Raw genomic sequence first — 21,227 nt, 5'->3', positions numbered from 1 at the left:
TGAAGTCAGTCTCCACATTACCTAATTCTGTGTAATCCAAAGCTCCCACCCTAAATTACGTGGCCATTCTGGTGTGACAAACTCAAGACTGTCTGGTATGGCCAGCTCCCACCCTGAATAAAGATGTTTCTATTTGTTATGGTGTAGGTATATCCCAGAATCTGAAAGTCAAAGCCAGAACACTCTTGGTCAAGGCTTATTTACTGTTGTGGTAGTTCACGCCCTAAGTCATGTCTGACTCTTTGCCGCCCCATGGACTATAGCATGACAGACTTCTTTATCCTTCAGTATCTGCTGGAGGTTGGTCAAACTCATGTCCACTGTGTGGATGATGTCATCCAACCATCTCATCCTCTGTTAACCCCTTCTCCTCCTGCTCTCAATCTTGCCCAGCATCTGGGTCTTTTCCAGTGAGTCGGCTCTTCACATCAGGTGTCTAGAGTATTGGAGCTTCAGCTTCAACATCAGTCCTTCTAATGAATATTCAGGGTTGCTTTCCCTTAGAATTGACTGGTTTGTTCTCCTTGCTGTTCAGGAGACTCTCAAGAGTCTTCTCCAGCACCACATTTCAAAAACATCAATTCATTGGTGCCCAGCCTTCTTTATGATCTAACTAAAACATCTATATATGACTACTGGAAAAACCATAGTTTTGACTATACAGACCTTTGTCAGAAAAGTGATGTCTCTGCTTTCTAGTATGCTGTCTAGATTTGCCATAGCTTTTCTTCCAAGGAGCAAGCATCTTTTAATTTCATGGCTACAACCACCATCTGCAGTGATTTTGGAGCCCAAGAAAAGAAAATCTTTCACTGCTTCCACTTTTTCCCCAGCTGTTTGCCATGAAGTAATGAGATTGGATGCCATGATCTTCATTTTTTGAATGTTGAGTTGTAGCCAGCTTTTTTACTCTCCTCTTTTACCCTCATCAAGAGACTCTTTAGGTCCTCTTCACTTTCTGCCATTAGGGTAGTATTATCTGCATATCTGAGGCTGTTGATATTTCTCCTGGCAATCTTGATTCCAGCTTGTGATTCATCCAGTCAAGGATTACATATGATGTACTCTGCATATAAGTTAAATAAGCAGGATGACAGTATACAGCCTTGACATAATCCTTTCCCAATTTAGAACCAGTCCATTGTTCCATATTCAGTTCTAATTTCTGATTCTTAACCTGCATAGTGGTTTTTCAGGAGACAGGTAAGGTGGTCTGGTATTCCCATATCTTAAAGAATTTTCCACAGTTTATTGTGATCCACAGAGTCAAAGATTTAGCATAGTCAATGAAGCAGAATTTTTTTTTTTAAGTCTCTTGCTTTTTCTATGATCCAGTGGATGTTTGTAATTTGATTTCTGGTTCATCTGCCTTTTCTAAATCTCACTTTTATATGTGGGAGTTCTCAATTCATGTACTGCTGAAGCCTAGCTTGAAAGAGTTTGAGCATTACCTTGCTAACATGTGAAATGAGGGCAATTTTACAGTAGTTTGAACATTCTTTGGCATTGCCTTTTTTAAGGATTGAAATGAAACTGACCCTTTCCAGTCCTGTGGCCACTGCTGAGTTTTCCAAATTTGCTGGCATATTGAGTGCAGCACTTTAACAATATCATATTTTAGGATTTTAAGTAGATCACCTGGAATTCCATCGCCTCCAGTAACTTTGTTTGTAGCAATGTTTCCTAAGACAAACTTGACTTCAACTCCAGGATATGTGGCTCTAGGGGAGTGACCACACATCCTAGTTATGCAGGTCATTAAGAACTTTTTTTTCTTTGTATAGTTCTTCTGAATATTCTTGCCACCTTTTCTCACAGCTCTTTAAAGCAGAAAGATAAAATCTTGAATGAGTTAGAGATAGCTAACATGGTCCCTAGTATAAAGAACAGTATAGGAAAAAAACTGATAATTTTGTGAAATTCATTGTAAATATTATTTAATAGCAATTTAAATGCATAGGTTTTGAAATTAATTACTCCCCTGGTTGTTCAGACAGTAAAGAATCCACCTTCAATGCAGAAGAACAGGATCTGATCCCTAAGTTGGGAAGATCCTCTGGAAATGGAATGGCTACCAACTTCAGTATACTTGCCTGGAGAATTCCATGGGCAGAGGAGCCTGGTGGTCTACAGACCATGGGTCACAGAGTCAGACAGAAGTGAAGGACTTTCACAGTTTCATTCAGTATGAGAACTTCCCAGGTGGCACTAGTGGTAAAGAACATGCCTCCCAGTGCAGGAGACATTAAGAATGGTGGATTAAATCTCTGGGTGGGTAAGAACCCTTGGAGGATGGCATGGAAACCCACTCCAGTATTCTAGCCTGGCGAATCCTGTAGACAGAGGAATCTGGTGAGCGATGGTCCATAGTGTTACAAAGAATGGACATGACTCAAGCTGCTTAGTAGACACACATACACATTCAGTATGAAACATTTTAGGAATATAACTGAACTAGGTAGTGAAGGAACATTTTGGAATTGAAATGTTGATAGAAGAAATGGTTTTTACGTGTTTTTTTAGCAATTCATATCACTTTATGGATAACTTGGATGCAATTGAAAGATATTCTTAATAAATAGTGTCATTTTATTAAAAGAATGCTCTAATCATCATATTAGTAGAAAAATAAAAAATTTAATCTTTTCCTAATAATCTAACATCTTTTTCATCAGAGGTGACTCTTTTTTAGTGTATTAGAAGAAATGTTGTATGTGTGTATTTCCACAATATATAATCAAAGAGACAAGTCAAGCTCAAGGAATAATAATCCAGTGATTGGAGAAAGAGGTATATAATTTCAGGATATTTGGTTGAAAATGTTTTCATATCACTCATTTTCCTCTTGTCAGTATTAAATATATAAGTGATTAGTTTAGTCAAGGCATATTGCTGTGTCATTAATCAACTTCATGCATAGTTCAAGAATCATTGGGACAATTCTGAAGCTATTTTTGTCTCACAATTCATTGCTTAGAGCTGAGCTCAAAATTTAATTCCTCTGACATATAGAAAGTGACACAATTTACATAGGTATGTTCATTACATAGAAGCTTTTAGCAAAGTACAAATAAGTATATTATTGTTGAACTCAGGTATCTGTCTAACTACTCTGAAAATGTACTGATAAATGATCAGAACGATATGACAGAATATTCTCTTCTAGAGGGAAAATCATTGTACAAATAAAACTAACTGTACTGCTGAGATTTCCCTGGCAGTTCAGTGGTTCAGACTCTGTGCTTCCACTTCAGTGGGCAAGGGTTCAATCCCTGGTCAGGAAACTAAGATCCCACATGCTGTACCACTCATTCAAAAACTACACTGAAACATTTGTACTGGATAATAAATTTGAGCTTTTTTTTTTTTTTTTTTTTTTTTAAATCACAAACTGCTGTAGTATATGGGCTTCCCTGGTGATTCAGTGGTAAAGAATCTGCCTGCCAAGACAAGATTGTAGTGTTCCATCCCTGGCTCAGGAAGATTCCCTGGAGAGGGAAATGGCAACCCACTCCAGTGTTCTTGCCTGGAAATCCTATGGTCAGAGGAGCCTGGTGGGCTATATAGTCCATGGGGTTGCAAAACAGCTGGGCATGACTTAGCTACTAAACAACTACTACTGTAGTATATAAGTTATTAGAAAGTTGTTCTGTGCTGTGTTTAGTTGTTCAGTCATGTCCAGCTCTTTGCGACCCCATGGAGTGTAGTCCTCCAGTCTCCTCTCCATGGGAATTCTCCAGGCAAGAATACTGGAGTGGGTTGCCATGTCTTCCTCCAGGCAATCTTCCCAACCCAGGGATCAAACCCAGGTCTCCCGCATTGCAGGCAGATTCTTTAGCATCTGAACCAACAGGGAAGCACTTAATTATAATAAACATGGAACTGTAAGCTGTAGAAAGAAAACTCTTAAGATTTTTAAAATATTGTTTAAAATTCTAGGGTAATTACTTAAATAGAAAATTACCATGTATTTCTTCTGGTAATGTTGATAGAATTTGCCCAGTCTATTCTATTTCTTTTGACTAAAAATGCAGATTTATTTTCACTGTATATATTTTAACTCCAGTTACTTCCAAACAGTGAAATTTCAATTTAAACTTGGCATTGAGAATTGTTCTCCTTTGCATTTTTTTTTTTTTTTTTTTTTTACTTATGCTCACACCAAGGATTTGAACTGTGTGAGAATTTCTTAATTGTTATTACTGGAAGCAGTTTTGTTGTCATGGTGTATAACTCAACTGCTGATAGCAACTGTCAGTTATACTCTTTGACAAAAAGATTATACTTAAAACTAGCTGTTCTCACCAAATCATCAAATATGAGGTGGAAGCAATTATTTTTCTCCTATTTAAGTCACACAATTATTCATTTTTCTGACTCCATGACAAAAAGCTAACATACAAGGCTCTTTTTGTATTTCAAACTTTGAAAGGGATCCAAAAGAGTCTTGTACTAAACTCAAAGGTATGATGAAAATTATCATATTTTCATTAGTGGATATAAAGTTACCAAATAATTTCAATGTTAAGGCTATCAATGACTGAACTTACCTGTTTGACTTAGGACACAAATTAAAAAAGAAAAGAGATATTAGGATCTATTAAGGTAAATTATTGAGTTATGGCTGGTTTTGCTATTTGACAATGGTTCTGTGTGATTAATTATCTGGACGACTCCATATGAAACAAAATAATTGTGTTCTAAGTACTGAGATGAGAATACTATTTCTTTTCTTTCTGGAAACTATAAGATCTTCTTTATATTTCATCAAGAATTTAAATAATCCTTAGGAGATGACCTTTCTAAAGAAAAGGATGTCTTTCTTATTATTATTTGGTATCCTAAAGTTTCTATTGCTGTATAAATTTCCACAGAACTTTAAATAGAAATATTAAAGAACAGAACAGGAAGTACATTCATTAGAATAAAAAGTGTCTAGCTATATGACCCCAGCAAGACAAGGTAAATATACTAACAGTACTTATCCCATGTTGAAGGGCCAGATGGTAGCCAGGAAAAAAATCACTGAGCAGAAAGCCTAATTCAGTGTGTGCTCTGACACATAGCCACGATCCCATAATCGTTTATGGAAGTGATCAACAACAGCTTGCTCCTGTATTTCCTAACTCTGTTTTATGTGTCTTCTCTATGTTTGATTCTCTATATAAAGACAGCTTAATAACTAGAAGCTTGATCATTATACCTGTTCTAGCATTTAATTTAATAATTAAGCATATTACTATATGTAACACAGCAAAATTTGACGTATTTTACAAATAAAATATATATTTTGTTACCTATCTGTACCTAATATGCTTGCTAGAAATTATTTTACATATTTCATCTTACTTTTTAAAATATAATATTTCAAAGACATAATTTTCCATTGTGCATTGCATATAACTATAGACATTAGCAGAAACTCAAAAAATAAAAGGAATGGTTAACATTTTTGAAAAAAGCTTAACAAATGTCAACAGGTTTTACTACCTGTACCTTTTATAACACTTCTCAACGTCTTTGATTTAAAGTATAGTGTGAATTCTCAAGAGAAGAATAGAACAAGCAGAATTTTCCAAACAAATTTTACTTTCAAACTTTTACCTTTTGATTTATTCAAGAGGTGTATAATGAATACTTGAAATTCCATAGTAAACAACCCTGAATAAGTTTGCTGCTCTCATGGAGCTTATGTTGTTGTAATTAACCTCCTAGGACTAGTGCACTACAGAATCTTTATAGTGTCTTTCAAACTGGGGGCAAGGAAATACATTAAATGCTTCATATTTGTTATTCCATTTAATTTACAAAAAATAAAAAACTTGAGGCTTAAGAACTATTATCAGTCTCATTTTACAAGTGTGACCATGAAGCCTAATAGAAATTTAGTTCACATATTTCAAGGTCATGTGTCTTTGTTGTTCAGTCACTCAGTCTTGTCCAACTCGTTGCCACCTCATGAAATGCAGCATCAGGCTTCCCTGTCCTTCACTATCTCCTGGAGGATGCTTAAACTCATATCCATTGAATTGGTGATGACATCCAACTATCCTATCTTTTATTGTCCCTTTCTCCTACTGCCTTCAGTCTTTCCCAGAATCAGGGTCTTTTCCATGTGAGTAACTCCTTGCATCAGGTGGCCAATGTATTGGAGCTTCAGCGTCGGCATCCATCCTTCCAATGAATATTCAGGGTTGATTTCCTTTAGGATTGACTGGTTTGATCTCCTAGCAGTCCAACGGACTCTCAAGAATCTTCTCCAGCTCCACAGTCCATAAGCATCAATTCTTTGGTACTCAATCTTTTTTATGGTTCAACTCTCACATCCAAACATAACTACTGAAAAAACCATAGTTTTGGCTATACGGACCTTTGAAGGCAAAGTGATGTCTCTGATTTTTAATAAGCTGTCTAGGTTTGTCAAAAATTTTCTTCCAAGGAGCAAGCATCTTTTCATTTCATGGCTGCAGTTACCATCTGCCGTGATTTTGGAGCCCAAGAAAATAAAGTCTCTCACTGTTTCCATTTTTTCCCCCATCTGGTTACCACAGTGATGGGACTGGATGCCATGATCTTCGTTTTTTTGAATGTTGAATTTTAAGACAGCTTTTTCATTCTCCTCTTTCACCTCCATCAAGAGGATCTTTAGTTCCTCTTTGCTTTCTGCCATTAGGGTGGTGTCATCTGCATATCTGAGGTTATTGATACTTCTCTTGGCAATCTTGATTCCAGCTTGTGCTTTATCCAGCCCAGCGTTTCTCATGATGAACTCTGCATATAAGTTAAATAAGCAAGGTGATGATATACAGCCTTGATATACTCCTTTCCCAAATTTTGAACCAGTGTGTTCTATGTTCATTTCTAACTGTTGCTCCTTGACCTGCGTGCAGGTTTCTCGGGAGGCAGGTAAGGCAGTCTGGTATTTCCATCTCTTAAACTTCCAAACTCATTCTATGAGGCCACCATCACCCTAATACCAAAACCTGACAAAGATCCCACAAAAAAAGAAAACTACAGGCCAATATCACTGATGAACATAGATGCAAAAATCCTTAACAAAATTCTAGCAATCAGAATCCAACAACACATTAAAAAGATCATATACCATGACCAAGTGGGCTTTATCCCAGGGATGCAAGGATTCTTCAATATCCACAAATCAATCAATATAATACACCACATTAACAAATTGAAAAATAAAAACCATATGATTATCTCAATAGATGCAGAGAAAGCCTTTGACAAAATTCAACATCCGTTTATGATAAAAACTCTCCAGAAAGCAGGAATAGAAGGAACATACCTCAACATAATCAAAGCTATATATGACAAACCCACAGCAAACATTATCCTCAATGGGGAAAAATTGAAAGCATTTCCTCTAAAGTCAGGAACAAGACAAGGGTGCCCACTTTCACCATTACTATTCAACATAGTTTTGAAGTTTTGGCCCCAGAAATCAGAGCAGAAAAAGAAATAAAAGGAATCCAAATTGGAAAAGAAGAAGTAAAGCTCTCACTATTTGCAGATGATCCTCTACATAGAAAACCCTAAAGACTCCACCAAAAATTACTAGAACTAATCAATGATTATAGTAAAGTTGCAGGATATAAAATCAACACACAGAAATCCCTTGCATTCCTATACACTAATAATGAGAAAACAGAAAGAGAAATAAAGGAAACAATTCCATTCACCATTGCAACGGAAAGAATAAAATACTTAGGAATATATCTACCTAAATAAACTAAAGACCTATATATAGAAAACTATAAAACACTGGTGAAAGAAATCAAAGAGGACACTAATAGATGGAGAAATATACCATGTCCATGGATTGGAAGAATCAATATAGTGAAAATGAGTATACTACCCAAAGCAATTTATAGATTCAATGCAATCCCTATCAAGCTACCAACGGTATTCTTCACAGAGCTAGAACAAATAATGTCACAATTTGTATGGAAATACAAAAAACCTCGAATAGCCAAAGCTATCTTGAGAAAGAAGAATGGAACTGGAGAAATCAACCTACCTGACTTCAGGCTCTACTACAAAGCCACAGTTATCAAGACAGTATGGTACTGGCACAAAGACAGAAATATAGATCAATGGAACAAAATAGAAAGCCCAGAGATAAATCCACGCACCTATGGACACCTTATCTTTGACAAAGGAGGCAAGAATATACAATGGATTAAAGACAATCTCTTTAACAAGCGGTGCTGGGAAATCTGGTCAACCACTTGTAAGAGAATGAAACTAGAACACTTTCTAACACCATACACAAAAATAAACTCAAAATGGATTAAAGATCTAAACGTAAGACCAGAAACTATAAAACTCCTAGAGGAGAACATAGGCAAAACACTCTCCGACATACATCACAGCAGGATCCTCTATGACCCACCTCCCAGAATATTGGAAATAAAAGCAAAAATAAACAAATGGGACCTAATTAACCTTAAAAGCTTCTGCACATCAAAGGAAACTATTAGCAAGGTGAAAAGGCAGCCTTCAGAATGGGAGAAAATAATAGCAAATGAAGCAACTGACAAACAACTAATCTCAAAAATATACAAGCAACTCCTACAGCCCAACTCCAGAAAAATAAATGACCCAATCAAAAAATGGGCCAAAGAACTAAATAGACATTTCTCCAAAGAAGACATCCAGATGGCCAACAAACTCATGAAAAGATGCTCAACATCACTCATTATCAGAGAAATGCACAGCAAAACCACTATGAGGTACCATTTCACACCAGTCAGAATAGCTGCGATCCAAAAGTCTACATGCAATAAATGCTGGAGAGGGTGTGGAGAAAAAGGAACCCTCTTACACTGTTGGTGGGAATGCAAACTAGTACAGCCACTATGGAGAACAGTGTGGAGATTCCTTAAAAAACTGAAAATAGAACTGCCTTATGATCCAGCAATCCCACTGCTGGGCATACACACTGAGGAAACCAGAAGGGAAAGAGACACATGTACCCCAATGTTCATCGCAGCACTGTTTATAATAGCCAGGACATGGAAGCAACCTAGATGTCCATCAGCAGATGAATGGATAAGAAAGCGGTGGTACATATACACAATGGAGTATTACTCAGCCATTAAAAAGAACACATTTGAATCAGTTCTAATGAGGTGGATGAAACTGGAGCCTATTATACAGAGTGAAGTAAGCCAGAAAGAAAAACACCAATAACAGTATACTAACGCATATATATGGAATTTAGAAAGATGGTAACAATAACCCTGTGTACGAGACAGCAAAAGAGACACTGATGTATAGAACAGTCTTATGGACTCTGTTGGAGAGGGAGAGGGTGGGAAGATTTGGGAGAATGGCATTGAAACATGTGTAATATCATGTATGAAATAAGTTGCCAGTCCAGGTTCGATGCACGATACTGGATGCTTGGGGCTAGTGCACTGGGACGACCCAGAGGGATGGTGTGGGGAGGGAGGAGGGAGGAGGGTTCAGGATGGGGAGCATATGTATACCTGTGGCGGATTCGTTTTGATGTTTGGCAAAACTAATACAGTGTTTCAGGTTTAAAAATAAAATTAAATTAAATTTAAAAAAAAAAAAAAAAAAAGAATTTTCCAGTTTGTTGTGATCCACACAGTCAAATGCTTTAGCATAATCAAAGAAGCGAAATAAATGTTTTTCTGGAACTCCCTTTCTTTTTTGATGATAGGTAGATGTTGGCAATTTTATCTTGGTTCCTCTGCCTTTTCTAAATTCAGTTTGTTCATCTGGAAGTTCTCAGTTCACTTACTGCTGAAGCCTAGCTTGAAGGATTTTTAGCATTACCTTGCTAGGAAGTAAAATGAGTACAATTGTGCAATAATGTGAACATTCTTTGGCATTGCCCTTCTTTGGGAATGAAATGAAAATTGACATTTTCCAGTCTTGTGGCCACTGCTGACTTTTCCAAATTTGCTGACATATTGAGTGCAGCTCTTTAACAGCATCATCTTTTAGGATTTGAAACAGCTCAGCTGCAATTACATCACCTCCACTAGCTTTGTTAGCAGTAATGCTTCCTAAGGCTCACTTAACTTCACACACCAGGATGTCTGACTCTAGGTGAGTGACCACACTATGGTGGTTATCAGGGTCATTATGACTTTTTATATAGTTCTTCTGTGCATTCTTGCCATCTCTTCTTAATAGCTTCTGCTTCTGTTAGGTCCTCACTGTTCCTGTCCTTTATTATGCCCATCTTTTCATGAAATGTTCTCTTGGTATCTCTAATTTTCTTGAAGATATCTCTAGTCTTTCCCATTCTATTGTTTTCTTCTGTTTGTTTGCGTTGTTCACTTAAGAAGGCTTTCTTATCTCTCCTTACTGTTCTTTGGAACTCTGCATTCAGATGGGTATATCTTTAAGGCTTCTCTTTTTGCAGCTATTTATAAGACCTTCTCAGACAACCATTTTGTCTTGTTGCCTTTCTTTTTTGGGGGGATGGTTTTGATCACCCCTTCCTGTAACCTTTGTTCATAGTTCTTCTGGCACACTCTCATATGTCTAGCAAGGGATAAAATCTGGATTCATGTCTCAGAACTCTAAAGTACCCTAAATTATACAAAAGACTGAGCCTTTATAATAACCTGCCCTGCATAAGATGCACCATATATATTGAATTTGAAGCTGTAATTTTAGTTTCATAAAATCAATAAACTGAGTTGAGAAAATAGTAGCAGGAAAACAGGCACTAGTGGGCTGTTGAACTTCTGACTTTAATGTTTCTCTCAACACTGAGAGTTCTGTGATTTTATGAAATATTCAAGATCCACTTGCTGAGACACTCTTTGTGGTTCCTGCCACCTTTATCCTCTGCCAGCCAGTGTGGTCCTATGTAGCTAACCATTTAATGCAAGTATAATGCCTGTATGTAGTTCAAGCTCTGATAAAATGCAGTCTAAATGGAACCTATTTGGAAAGAAGCAATCCATTATTTATATTACCTCTATCATTTGTTCTTCCATTGGTACAGTCACTGAGGAGTTAACTGGATGTGTTTTGAGTAGCTCTTGCCACAGACTATTTAAGCTGATGCTATATTTAGTCTCTCCCATCATAGTGCTAACATTATGTAATTCAGGAGATTTTGAAACAGAGATTAGTCATGTACTGTCAACTGCCAAGATTAAAAAATGTAATCTTGCCACCTTGTGTTTTTATGTTTTGTTCATTTTCTAGTAAGAATTTCCTCAGAAACTTCTGTTTTATTTATAAACGTCTGTTTATCTATACATGCATGCTTTTATTTCATTGCAACTGTCTTGTACTGATATTTTAGGCAAGTTCCATTTCCCCATCACTTCACTGTAAATATTTCTGACCCATACAGATGTAAAAGGCCACTGAGACTTGCTAGTAGAATTAGGGCTAACTATGTAGACCCAGTGGAGAAGGCGCTGGCACCCCACTCCAGTGTTCTTGTCTGGAAAATCCCAGGGATGGAGGAGCCTGGTGGGCTGCCATCTATGGGGTCCTCACAGAGTCGGACACGACTGAAGCGACTTAGCAGCAGCAGCGGCAGCATGTAGACCCAGAACACAGAAGTTTACAATGACATTGGGATTTGTAGAGCTTACTGGAAAGACACAAAGAAAGTGAAAACTAGGCAGAGAATTACAGGTGCATGTGATGAGTAAATATTTATTAGTATAAGGTAGTGATTTGCTTGGATTTGCTTCCAATATAAAAGAAATTAGAACAAATCTTGGGTTATGCCTTTGATGTGCTTTCTTTAAAATGAAGGATGGAGGTAACGTTCGCATTCCAGAAACTGCATGTATCATTTAGTGCTGTACACTCCTCGCTCCTCATACATGAGACTGTGTTGTGTTTGAGAACACATTATCCAGGTGTTAGGGTGCAGAAACAGTTGAAAATCACTCATCTAAACATATCTGTTTGAAATGGGTCTCATTCCAACTGGTAAAACCATTATATAACATAAATTTCAATTCTACCTGAGAAGATACAGGTAAATCAGATCCTCCTGAGATTTCTTAATGCTCTGCTTCATTCATCCCTCTTACCATCTTATGTACGGTACCCTTGCTATCATATATTAAAAGCTGTACCTGTTCCTTCTTCTTATTAGCATTTAGTTTTCTGCAAGTTTTTCTGCCACTGTTTAGCTTATTCCTGTCTATGATACATGACATTCTTATTCTGGCATCAGACTGCTGCACTGGGTCTCTGGTGACCTGAAACTCTGTTGTCACACACACAGCATCAGCACCCTTTCTATCAGCCAACATTGCAGAGTATAACCTTTGATTTCCTGGTATCTCAGTTTCTATTAAGTTTTGTATCACCAAATTCAACTTTGTGATCATAGCTGTCTGAGTTGTAGATTCCAAATTAAACTAATAAACTTGATTTTTTCCATCAACTCCAACGTCCTAGCCATTCCATTATATATATATATATATATATGTATATATCTCCTAATTATTCTGCTTAATTTTCTTTGACCCTGATTTTTTATTCCTATTCTTTATAATTTTTGGAATAATCGTTACAATTATCCCATTATGAATCTGAAGACACAATATCCAACCCTACAGAAAGTGGACAAAAGACAACCCTTCTCCCACACTCCTACATGGCCTTGCTAACTAGTACCATCTTAAAATGCCATCTTCATTATGATAGTAGTGAGAGTGTGTACTGAAAATTTGAAAGGTACTCTTTCTTGAAGACAGTTGGTAATGTCATTTAGGACCATGGTTCCCTGGAGCTACAATAAGTTCATATACATTCTTTATGATGGAGTAATAACTCACTTATGACATTTTCAAAATTTATATTTACCCTTTTTATACTTAGGGCTTCCCTGATGGCTCAGATAGTAAAGAGTCTGCCTGCAATGTAGAGACCCGGGTTCAATCCCTGGGTCAGGAAAATCCCCTGGAGAAGGGAATTGCAACCCACTCCAGTATTCTGGCCTGGAGAATTCATTGGCCAGAGGAGCCATGGAGGGCTTCAGTCTGTGGGATCACAGAGTCGGATTCGACTAAGCAGCTAACACTTCCACTTTTTATACTTACTTAGAACTCTGACTGCATATTTCCTCTTTCCTCCTATGCTAATTTTGTCTGCAAGCTGAAATTGTAAATTTCACTGAGTGAATTGGAGGCAAAGGTTGTAAGTGAAAGAATAAAAGAGGGGAAACAGGGAAATGCATAGAAGAGTAGGAAATAAGAGTGGGATGAGTAGGCATGAGAAATTTCAAGGTGTTGAACAGATGGAGGGGTGTAGGTTGACATGAATGGGGTGGGTGTGGTGGGCAGGTTGGAGACAGAAAGCCTTCCTGGGAAGGACCTCTCTAGATTGTTCTCCCACATAGTCCTCCCTGTCTTTCTGTTTTCATGACTGTGTTTAGAGGAAGGGAGAAGAAAGAGAAAATAAATGTTTAGAGTAAATGACGCCAAAGACAGGAGACTGAAAGTGTTCAAATGAATGAGCTTATTGATTGGAGGTATTGGGACTCTCACTTTGCATCCTTTGAATGCTTATATCCATTGGACACTGATTTAATGCTATAATGCTTATTTTAGAACATTTAATATTCTGTTTTTCCTTTCACAGTTAGTTTTGGACACATATTATTTGTCTTTATTTGTGATTATCATAGCCTCTTCACTTTTGTATTTTAAACTCTTGATAATTATCTACTTATTGGTTATAATGTCATGTTGACAATATGTTACTTTTCTCTGAAAGGATAGTAAGTGTATTAGATTTTTCTAGAGTGGATTGAAATGTTATGAAATAGTTGTATTAAACAAATTCAGTCTGATTTCTACTTTTAAAATTAAGACCTTCATCTTAGTCTTCTTTTCTTATCTATCTCCATCTCCATGACATATCCTCAGCTCCCACATAACATCAGAATTACAAGCTTCTAGTTTCCATTTACTCTGGTCTCAATAGATTCTACTCTCTATGACAATTTTTAAATAATATGTTACATGATATTATGTTAATGGTATTAATTTCAGCACTATTATTTATATTTTATTACACCATTACATACTAATATTCACCCTAAATAACTGTAGCATGCTTTACATTAAATTATATTCTAGGATATTCTATCTCAGCACCCTTTTCTGTACATATTTTCCATACCTTACAAGACATAATAATTTATCAGTGAAAAACAATGTTGCTTTTTGGAGGCCCTAATGGTGTTATATTACTATATTTTGATGTAATTTAGTACTGGTTAAAATCCCTAGTACATAGTAGGAACTTAGTAAATATCACTAAAATTCATTTCCATGGATTATCAAAGTGGGTATTATTCTAGCATTTTTGTGAATCTTATGCATATTTAGGAAATTAATTAAGCGAAAATTTTATGTACACTAGTTTTGCTCCTTAAAGTGATTTTCTGTTTTCAGATCATCAAGGTAACTTTCTTCTCAATTTATCAATATGGTAAGTATCAGTTACTTCTTCTGTACCCTGGAACATTCAGAACCCAGGCCTTACACCCATCTGCATAGGAGAGAGAATATCTTAAACTGCTCCACGGTTTCTGAGAAAGAATAAGTCTTGTGGATAATATGAATATGTGATGGTAATGACACTTTTTACCTTGGCCATTTTAATGCCAAGTTCTCAGTTACATCTCAACAGGGCATATCACAAAAAATATTTTGTGACAGAGTCTCAATAGTAATGAGACTGACTCATCATATGTGCTAATGTATTAGCAATGAGAAATTCAGCTCCGTTTGCTCAGCCAGCCTTTCACCCAAAATTCACCTTGAGCATATTAATACTTTAATCCTTTACTTGAGAGAATGATAGTTCAGATAATCTTTCTGTGAATAAATTTCTTAAAATAAGTTGAGGTAAATACAGATTTTGTCAGGTGAACTGCTAATGAATAAGCAAAAAGATAGATAGCATATTGCTGCTGCTGCTAAGTCACTTCAGTCGTGTCCGACTCTGTGTGACCCCATAGACGTCAGCCCACCAGGCTCTCCTGCCCCTGGGATTCTCCAGGCAAGAACACTGGAGTGGGTTGCCATTTCCTTCTCCAATAGATAGCATATTAGACAGACAAATAAATAGACAAATAGACATACAGAGACTGGGACAAAGTTGTAAGCATCACTGTAATAGCTTGAAATCAAATTAAAGCTGCTTTGAGGAAATGTGAGAAGTTGCATTGAAGAATTGTGAAGTTCTTTCCCCAGAATGGTCCTGAAAATCAACAACATTCTTAACCAAGGTTTCTACATAATTTCTGATAGAACATCAGACACTCTTGACAGGTTATGCTAAAAAGTGTAGAACAAGTAAGTTCTATTGACTTCAATAGTTAAATCAGTCCTAGCAAATCAGATATAGCTTACCACTGATACTTAGGGACAATGTATGACGTGTTGGTAAGAAAACAAAGATAGCATGCTAAAAACCTACTTGTGCCTTTTGGGTAGATAATTTCGGTTAGACTTTTAATTTTTCAAAGATGTTTCTCTTTTGGATATTTCTTTTATAGCTTTCTTCCTCAATAGTACCCCATAACATTAAACATGAATTTAATCGGTCTGTAGATGAGAATCAGAAAGAAAATCTTGCACCAGTATTTTCAGAGAAGGTGATTTGGATTTTCTGGGATCAGTGTTGGCAGCTGCTTAGGTTGTCAGCCTTCATATTGTTCTTGCATTTTATGTGGTCATTAGTGCTGAGTAAAGCATCCCAGTGCTTTATAATTAAATGGGGTAGCTTAACCCAGAAAAAATCACTGAAGGGGTTCTTTTTTTTCGGTACAGATAATAAAGGCACAGATGTAAAGGTAGCTGATAAAACTTCTTGTACCAAGGGCTTCTGTATCCATTTGTGCATAATTGAGTTCTGTATATGACACTGCTCGTGAATGGCAATCAATTGATATCTCCATGCCATCTGTTATTTTGTGTTTGTGCCAAGTGCTGGCACCATAGGGTAAAAACAGTGGTTTGTGAGCACTGCAGTGTTCTGCTACTCACTTGAAACCTGGTATTCCAGGAAGGATTCCTCAGGGTGTCAAAGCTTTACAAAATGTAGTGATGCTTTTAAGTAGGCAAGGATAGTACTCAGAACGGTGGTGAATCACTTTTATGGAGCAATATGTAAAACCCAAGAAAACGTAATCCTTTATTTTCTTGGAAAAATGTCCCAGTTGCAGATAGTTAATGGTGACTTGATAAGGTGGATGACACCTGTGTTAATCCTGTAGGATAAGATGATGAGAGCTGTGATTCTTCCAACAGTGCCTCCCTTTTCACTTGAATACATGATTATTGAAATAATGTAGAATTTGTGAAGATGTTCCTTATATATTTATAATCAATATATAATTCTGCCCCATATCCTCTGATGGCCAATTATTTATTAGCTCCAGGGTAAACCATTCAAGTAAAGGTTTGCTCAGTTGTAGGAGAGATGCCATACCTACTCCAGTGTTCTTGCCTGGAGAATCCCAGGGACGGGGGAGCCTGGTGGGCTGCCGTCTATGGGGTCTCACAGAGTCGGACACGGCTGAAGCGACTTAGCAGCAGCAGCAGCAGCAGGAGAGATGCCATATTCCACTACTTACATGGAGAGTGGATTTTCCCATTGTGATCTCATTTTCTTTGTAAGTGCACAGTATCTTGTGTCCAACACAGGCTATTTTGGGTAGCAGTATGTCAGGGAGGGGATGAGTGTGCATTTAAGAAAACTATTAATAACCTCCCTCCAAAAACTTATCTGGCCTAACCACACTATAAATCATTGTAACATACACCCACTAGAATTTTTAAAAAATGAAACATTAGCAGGAACTTTAATAAGATAAAGCAAGATATTTGCTCATCAGTTTAGCATCCTATGGCATCTAAATGCTTGCCTGTAAATTACTTATAAATGAATATTCCTTTATGGTCAGTTCACTTTTTTCCAACATTTTTTCTAGGAGAAACACTTATATTCACAAAATTGTACTGGCTTTCTCAAACAAAATAAGTTAGCAGAAAATAATGTTGACAAATCAATTATTCCCTGCCATGGTACTCTCTTATATTGTTATTACTTCTTTATTCAGTCTTCATATCAAAATGTATTCCTTATTAAAACTGCTAAATTAGAATAATACAACTGAATGTAATAGGAAAAATTAAACTTTTCTTAAAAATACTACTATATGCATGGACCTGAGCTAGATGTTCCCTGCAGTTTAAGAATAAGCTAAGCACAGCCTTTTGGGGCCAATATTGGATGACAGCTATTATTAAACAGGGCTTACCTAGTGGCTCAGATGGTAAGAAATTTGCCTGCAATGCAGGAGACCCGGTTCAATCCCTGGGTTAGGAAGATCCTCTGGAGAAGGGAATGGCAAGCCATTCCAGTATTCTTGCCTGGAGAATTTCATGGACAGAGAAGCCATAGTGGGCTACAGTCTGTGGGGTGGCAAAGAGTTGGATACAACTGAGCAACTAACACTTTCACTTTCATTATTAAACAAGGAAGAGAATATGATACTAATTTTGCACAGTAACAGTGGTCATCACTTGCTGAACATTTATTATGTCAACTATATATAAAGTCAGAAAATATCTAAATATTCTCTCTAATGCTTACAATCACTAATCTCTATATTTATTGAATGTCTCTATCTATAAAATTTCTTAGCATGCATCTTTCATATGTGCTAATCTGTACAGTATATACAGCATATATACTGATATTTTTTATTACTTCTTTTTAACCACTTTCACATCTATTTCATTCAATCTTCATGAGAACTCATTGACAAAGACAGAATTGAGTCTGTACCTAAAATTCACAAAATAGACTAGAAAATCGAACCTGATTAAAAGTATGTGACTTGCTCCCAGTCACCTAGACTCTCAGCTTCAGTAGTAGGAAGAGACTTCTGGTTCCTTGTCTATAGCTCTTTGTACTTTATTCTTCTCTTACTTCTATGTTATTGTCTTCGGAAGGCCCCAAAGCAGAAAATGAATGAGAAAAAATGAAAACAAAAACACACTACTGCATATTGAAGAACAATTCCTATTTAAAAGAAAATTTGTGAGGGAAATTCAACAAACGCTTACTTAGAGATTTCAGTACTAACTACAATTTTGAATGACTGTTACTAAGTTTATGCTAAAATTTTGTTGGTGAAATTTCACTGGTAGTCCATTGTTTAAGACTCTGTGCTCCCAATCCAGGTTTATTCCCTAGTTGAGGAACTAAGATCCCACATGCTACAGGGGCAGCTAGAAGAAATTTGTGGGTGACTTGAGTATTAGGGATGAAAGAGCAAAATATAAACTTCACTTGTATATAAATGTTGTAAATTTGTTAACATGAAATTTAAACATGAAAATAACTTCTAGTTCTTTTATAAGTTGGCAGTTGCAAGCATTTTTTATTGCAATATTTTGATATGGTTGCTAGAGCACATCCAGTTCAATAGGTAAGGAGAAACCACAGTGTTATAAATCAACTATATAAGATTTTAACTGGTGAATGGATGGACTGTGTAAATATTCTTGAGAAATGTGATGGAGATCACTGGATACAAGTATCCACTGGAAATCATTGTCCTGATTTGGACATAATGACATTGATCTACTGATTATAGACATGAGAGCAGGAATCATTTATTTTCCAAGTGGAAATTTTATGGGTGCTTTGATTATATTTTTCATATTTGTATAATAAGGACTTAACACTCAACAGTCTTAGAGAAGAGAATACGCATGGAAAAGGGAGAGATTTCGTAGAAGGTATACTCATGTGTGGGTTTCCTCAGTCGTAAAGAATCTGTCTGGCAGTGCAGGTGACATGGGTTCCATCCCTGGGTTGGGAAGATTTCCTGAAGAAGGAAATGGTGACCCACTCCAGCATTCTTGCCTGGAAAATCCTATCAACAGAAAAGCCTGGCAGGCTGCAGTCCGTGGGGTCACAAAAGAGCCGGACATGACTTAGCAACTAACCAACAACAACATATACCATGTTGCGTCTATAAGCTTTCATTGAGACATTTTCTTATAGGATAGTGCAAAACCTAGGCCAGAGTTATTTTTGGAAGATTTGGCTTCCCAGGTGGCACAGTGGTAAAGAATCTGTGTGTAATGCAAGAGACATAAGAGATGCAGGTTCAATCCCTGAGTCAGGAAGATCCCCTGGAGTAGGAAATATCAACCCACTCCAATATTCTTGCCTGGAAAATTCAAGGGACGGAGGACCCCAACATGTTACAGTCCATGGGGTTGCAAAGAGTCAGACATGACTGAGCACGCACCTTTACCATAAAATTACAGTTAGATAAAGTTAGATAAAGGTAAGCAAAGAAGCTTGAGGAAACCATATAACCTCATTTTAAACATTTCATAGAAGGTAGAAAATACTTATAAATGGAAATAGGATTATTAACACTTCCCTGGAGATTACAATTCTGCTTTATTTACCTACTACAGTTTGAAGAATTAGGAATACATGTCAGATACTGTTTTGAAATACCAGGAAAATTGAGTACTGCGTATAGTATAGTGTTTTAATAAGTGAAGAGTCAAGACTGAGGATGTAAAGGCCAGTAGGTATGTCCTGAAGTGTGGAAAGCAGAAATCTAATTTGAGATATTCATTGGAACCATGCAAATGTTTTATGTATTTATATTCTTGTGTGCTCAGTTGTTCACTCATGGCCAACTCTTTGCAAACCATGGACTGTAACCTGCCAGACTTCTCCATCCGTGGAATTTTCCAAGCAAGAAATACTGGAGTGGGTTGCCATTTCCTACTCCACAGGATCTTCCCAAACCAGGGATCTAACCTGCATCTCTTGCATTGGCAAGTGGATTCTTTACCACTGCACCACCTGGGAAGCCCAATCTATATTGTTACTAATATGCTTATAAAGTATCTTAAAAGTATCTTTAAAGTACTAATATACTTATAGTCTTAAAAGGAGTCTTATAAAGTATCTTCCCTGGATTGGGAAGATCCCCTGGAGAAGGCAATGGCTACCTGCTCCAGTATTCTGGCCTGGAGGCTTTGGACATGACTGAGAGACTTTCACATATAAAGTAATACCAATGCTATTAATTCTATGTTAATAATAAATTAATATTCAAAATAATTTCATTGAGCACCCCACTAGGTATTATGAGGTTGCATTTTGTTGAAGAAGAAAATTAGTCAAAACTCTCTTCTCTATGTTTTTAAATTTTCTATTGAAATGTAACTGATTTGTCACATTGCTTGACAGAACAATTAGCATTTGGTAGTATTATGATGTATAACTTATGTTTTTATTTCTTATCTACTAGCTCGGGCTCAGAGTTTCTTAAAAGGTAGAAAAAAATGTCCTGTGTGGTTGTTTCACATAATTCCTCATCTCAGTGTATCTATTTATTGACATAAATATGTACTTTTTTCCCAAGGTAAGATAATAGGTACTTTAAAATCAGGGATGGTCAGAACTTTTCAAAATTTTGAATATAGACATTTTTATGAAGTCAAATACTAACCCAACTGTGTTTATGGTTCAGTCAATGCATCTATTAATGTATACAGGAAGTCTAGGAAAGGGCTTATTTTTCAAAATCAGTATTTAGTATGAATGTACAGTTTCCAAAATACATCGAAAAATGTGTGAATGGAGATATAAATATTACCTTGCATCTCTGAATCGTTATTCAGGAAAGATTTAGCACTTTTTAATAGGGTTTCTGTAATATTTTTCCAGTGTTTGCAAAGGTAGCATCGCTGACTTCGCAGAAGCAATGAAAACATCTCTTCCTCTGTTACCAACAATAACTCCCGGAAGCTGCAACTTCAGATTTATAGTTACTTGATATACAAAAATTTGGAGCAGATTAAAAAGTGCCTTGCTTCTTCTGCCATTATCACTAAGTAAAATATAGTGAAACAATAGGTGGGATTTTTTGGTAGTTACTAGCTGTTCTGAAGTATATCCTGAAAGCTCCACTATAGGGCCCTGTAATTAATGTCAATAGCATAACACATGGCTATCTAAATTACTACCTATATCTCCCACTTCTACCCAAGCATATTTAATGTACTTCTTGACTATTAGCATGTATGCTGAATGCTTTGTTAAATTATGATAAGTAGAGATGCTCTCCTCTCCCTGCCTTCCTCCCTCTCTCCATGTCTATAAATCTACTCTCTATGCCTGTTTCTCCA

At 36.6% G+C, this 21,227-nt stretch overlaps 1 protein-coding gene and 1 pseudogene across 1 annotated transcript in view; both read left to right on the top strand.

Moving 5' to 3' along the window:
* Positions 1–21,227, top strand: part of MDGA2 (MAM domain containing glycosylphosphatidylinositol anchor 2) — a 919,168-nt gene that overhangs the window by 726,894 nt on the left and 171,047 nt on the right. The gene's annotated exons all lie outside the window — the stretch shown is intronic.
* Positions 15,420–21,227, top strand: part of LOC129620716 (14-3-3 protein epsilon-like) — a 30,253-nt pseudogene continuing 24,445 nt past the window's right edge.

Source organism: Bubalus kerabau, chromosome 10 (assembly GCF_029407905.1).
Source record: "Bubalus kerabau isolate K-KA32 ecotype Philippines breed swamp buffalo chromosome 10, PCC_UOA_SB_1v2, whole genome shotgun sequence".
NCBI lineage: Eukaryota > Metazoa > Chordata > Mammalia > Artiodactyla > Bovidae > Bubalus > Bubalus kerabau.
This window is presented reverse-complemented; position numbering and strand designations above follow the sequence as displayed.